Raw genomic sequence first — 4,425 nt, forward strand, 5'->3', positions numbered from 1 at the left:
GAAGGTGTCTTGTGTGCACACTGCACACAATATGTATAAGTGGACTGGAAAGTCGCTAAGCATTCCGAGGAAGTTTCGATTTATTTTGATTTTTCGGCCGAAACGCCGAAAATAGGCGGATTTGACGTAAAACGCCTCATATAAGTCGAATTTTGGGGAAGGTGTCTTGTGTGCACACTGCACATAATATGTATAAGTGGACTGGAAAGTGGAAAAATATTTTCGGAGCACTTTGATTTTTTGGCCCCCCCGCGTGCCTTGCCACGCCCTTGCTTATAGCAAAACGAGACGGGGCCTTGGTCCAACTTGGCATAGGCATGGAATTTGATCTTTATTACTTGGCCACGGTCATGCCACGGTACATGGAGGTTGCTTGACACCCCCGTGTGCATTTCGGAGCACTTTGATTTTTTGGCCCCCCGCGTGCCTTGCCACGCCCTTGCTTATAGCAAAACGAGACGGGGCCTTGGTCCAACTTGGCATAGGCATGGAATTTGATCTTTATTACTTGGCCACGGTCATGCCACGGTACATGGAGGTTGCTTGACACCCCCCGTGTGCATTTCGGAGCACTTTGATTTTTTGGCCCCCCGCGTGCCTTGCCACGCCCTTGCTTATAGCAAAACGAGACGGGGCCTTGGTCCAACTTGGCATAGGCATGGAATTTGATCTTTATTACTTGGCCACGGTCATGCCACGGTACATGGAGGTTGCTTGACACCCCCGTGTGCATTTTCGGAGCACTTTGATTTTTTGGCCCCCCGCGTGCCTTGCCACGCCCTTGCTTATAGCAAAACGAGACGGGGCCTTGGTCCAACTTGGCCTAGGCATGGAATTTGATCTTTATTACTTGGCCACGGTCATGCCACGGTACATGGAGGTTGCTTGACACCCCCGTGTGCATTTTCGGAGCACTTTGATTTTTTGGCCCCCCCGCGTGCCTTGCCACGCCCTTGCTTATAGCAAAACGAGACGGGGCCTTGGTCCAACTTGGCCTAGGCATGGAATTTGATCTTTATTACTTGGCCACGGTCATGCCACGGTACATGGAGGTTGCTTGACACCCCCGTGTGCATTTCGGAGCACTTTGATTTTTTGGCCCCCCGCGTGCCTTGCCACGCCCTTGCTTATAGCAAAACGAGACGGGGCCTTGGTCCAACTTGGCATAGGCATGGAATTTGATCTTTATTACTTGGCCACGGTCATGCCACGGTACATGGAGGTTGCTTGACACCCCCGTGTGCATTTCGGAGCACTTTGATTTTTTGGCCCCCCGCGTGCCTTGCCACGCCCTTGCTTATAGCAAAACGAGACGGGGCCTTGGTCCAACTTGGCATAGGCATGGAATTTGATCTTTATTACTTGGCCACGGTCATGCCACGGTACATGGAGGTTGCTTGACACCCCCGTGTGCATTTCGGAGCACTTTGATTTTTTGGCCCCCCGCGTGCCTTGCCACGCCCTTGCTTATAGCAAAACGAGACGGGGCCTTGGTCCAACTTGGCATAGGCATGGAATTTGATCTTTATTACTTGGCCACGGTCATGCCACGGTACATGGAGGTTGCTTGACACCCCCGTGTGCATTTTCGGAGCACTTTGATTTTTTGGCCCCCCGCGTGCCTTGCCACGCCCTTGCTTATAGCAAAACGAGACGGGGCCTTGGTCCAACTTGGCCTAGGCATGGAATTTGATCTTTATTACTTGGCCACGGTCATGCCACGGTACATGGAGGTTGCTTGACACCCCCGTGTGCATTTTCGGAGCACTTTGATTTTTTGGCCCCCCCGCGTGCCTTGCCACGCCCTTGCTTATAGCAAAACGAGACGGGGCCTTGGTCCAACTTGGCCTAGGCATGGAATTTGATCTTTATTACTTGGCCACGGTCATGCCACGGTACATGGAGGTTGCTTGACACCCCCGTGTGCATTTCGGAGCACTTTGATTTTTTGGCCCCCCGCGTGCCTTGCCACGCCCTTGCTTATAGCAAAACGAGACGGGGCCTTGGTCCAACTTGGCATAGGCATGGAATTTGATCTTTATTACTTGGCCACGGTCATGCCACGGTACATGGAGGTTGCTTGACACCCCCGTGTGCATTTCGGAGCACTTTGATTTTTTGGCCCCCCGCGTGCCTTGCCACGCCCTTGCTTATAGCAAAACGAGACGGGGCCTTGGTCCAACTTGGCATAGGCATGGAATTTGATCTTTATTACTTGGCCACGGTCATGCCACGGTACATGGAGGTTGCTTGACACCCCCGTGTGCATTTTCGGAGCACTTTGATTTTTTGGCCCCCCGCGTGCCTTGCCACGCCCTTGCTTATAGCAAAACGAGACGGGGCCTTGGTCCAACTTGGCATAGGCATGGAATTTGATCTTTATTACTTGGCCACGGTCATGCCACGGTACATGGAGGTTGCTTGACACCCCCGTGTGCATTTCGGAGCACTTTGATTTTTTGGCCCCCCGCGTGCCTTGCCACGCCCTTGCTTATAGCAAAACGAGACGGGGCCTTGGTCCAACTTGGCCTAGGCATGGAATTTGATCTTTATTACTTGGCCACGGTCATGCCACGGTACATGGAGGTTGCTTGACACCCCCGTGTGCATTTTCGGAGCACTTTGATTTTTTGGCCCCCCGCGTGCCTTGCCACGCCTTTGCTTATAGCAAAACGAGACGGGGCCTTGGTCCAACTTGGCATAGGCATGGAATTTGATCTTTATTACTTGGCCACGGTCATGCCACGGTACATGGAGGTTGCTTGACACCCCCGTGTGCATTTCGGAGCACTTTGATTTTTTGGCCCCCCGCGTGCCTTGCCACGCCCTTGCTTATAGCAAAACGAGACGGGGCCTTGGTCCAACTTGGCATAGGCATGGAATTTGATCTTTATTACTTGGCCACGGTCATGCCACGGTACATGGAGGTTGCTTGACACCCCCGTGTGCATTTCGGAGCACTTTGATTTTTTGGCCCCCCGCGCTGCCTTGCCACGCCCTTGCTTATTGCAAAACGAGACGGGGCCTTGGTCCAACTTGGCCTAGGCATGGAATTTGATCTTTATTACTTGGCCACGGTCATGCCACGGTACATGGAGGTTGCTTGACACCCCCGTGTGCATTTTCGGAGCACTTTGATTTTTTGGCCCCCCGCGTGCCTTGCCACGCCCTTGCTTATAGCAAAACGAGACGGGGCCTTGGTCCAACTTGGCATAGGCATGGAATTTGATCTTTATTACTTGGCCACGGTCATGCCACGGTACATGGAGGTTGCTTGACACCCCCGTGTGCATTTCGGAGCACTTTGATTTTTTGGCCCCCCGCGTGCCTTGCCACGCCCTTGCTTATAGCAAAACGAGACGGGGCCTTGGTCCAACTTGGCATAGGCATGGAATTTGATCTTTATTACTTGGCCACGGTCATGCCACGGTACATGGAGGTTGCTTGACACCCCCGTGTGCATTTCGGAGCACTTTGATTTTTTGGCCCCCCGCGTGCCTTGCCACGCCCTTGCTTATAGCAAAACGAGACGGGGCCTTGGTCCAACTTGGCATAGGCATGGAATTTGATCTTTATTACTTGGCCACGGTCATGCCACGGTACATGGAGGTTGCTTGACACCCCCGTGTGCATTTCGGAGCACTTTGATTTTTTGGCCCCCCGCGTGCCTTGCCACGCCCCTTGCTTATTGCAAAACGAGACGGGGCCTTGGTCCAACTTGGCCTAGGCATGGAATTTGATCTTTATTACTTGGCCACGGTCATGCCACGGTACATGGAGGTTGCTTGACACCCCCGTGTGCATTTTCGGAGCACTTTGATTTTTTGGCCCCCCGCGTGCCTTGCCCACGCCCTTGCTTATAGCAAAACGAGACGGGGCCTTGGTCCAACTTGGCATAGGCATGGAATTTGATCTTTATTACTTGGCCACGGTCATGCCACGGACATGGAGGTTGCTTGACACCCCCGTGTGCATTTCGGAGCACTTTGATTTTTTGGCCCCCCGCGTGCCTTGCCACGCCCTTGCTTATAGCAAAACGAGACGGGGCCTTGGTCCAACTTGGCATAGGCATGGAATTTGATCTTTATTACTTGGCCACGGTCATGCCACGGTACATGGAGGTTGCTTGACACCCCCGTGTGCATTTCGGAGCACTTTGATTTTTTGGCCCCCCGCGTGCCTTGCCACGCCCTTGCTTATAGCAAAACGAGACGGGGTCTTGGTCCAACTTGGCCTTGGCATGAAATTTTATCGTCCTTAATTGCACACGCCCTTGCACGTGGAATTTTTATGGCCGTGAGAGGACGAATACAAGTGCCTGGCAAGTACCAATTGGTTGAACTGCTGGACTTGCATAAACTTGGCCATAAATTTTTTGCGTTTCAAACCCTTAGACTTGCGTGTGTGATAGGGATACAAGTGCCT

The sequence above is a fragment of the Trifolium pratense genome, unplaced genomic scaffold (assembly GCF_020283565.1).
Source record: "Trifolium pratense cultivar HEN17-A07 unplaced genomic scaffold, ARS_RC_1.1 scaffold_124, whole genome shotgun sequence".
Taxonomy (NCBI): Eukaryota; Viridiplantae; Streptophyta; class Magnoliopsida; order Fabales; family Fabaceae; genus Trifolium; species Trifolium pratense.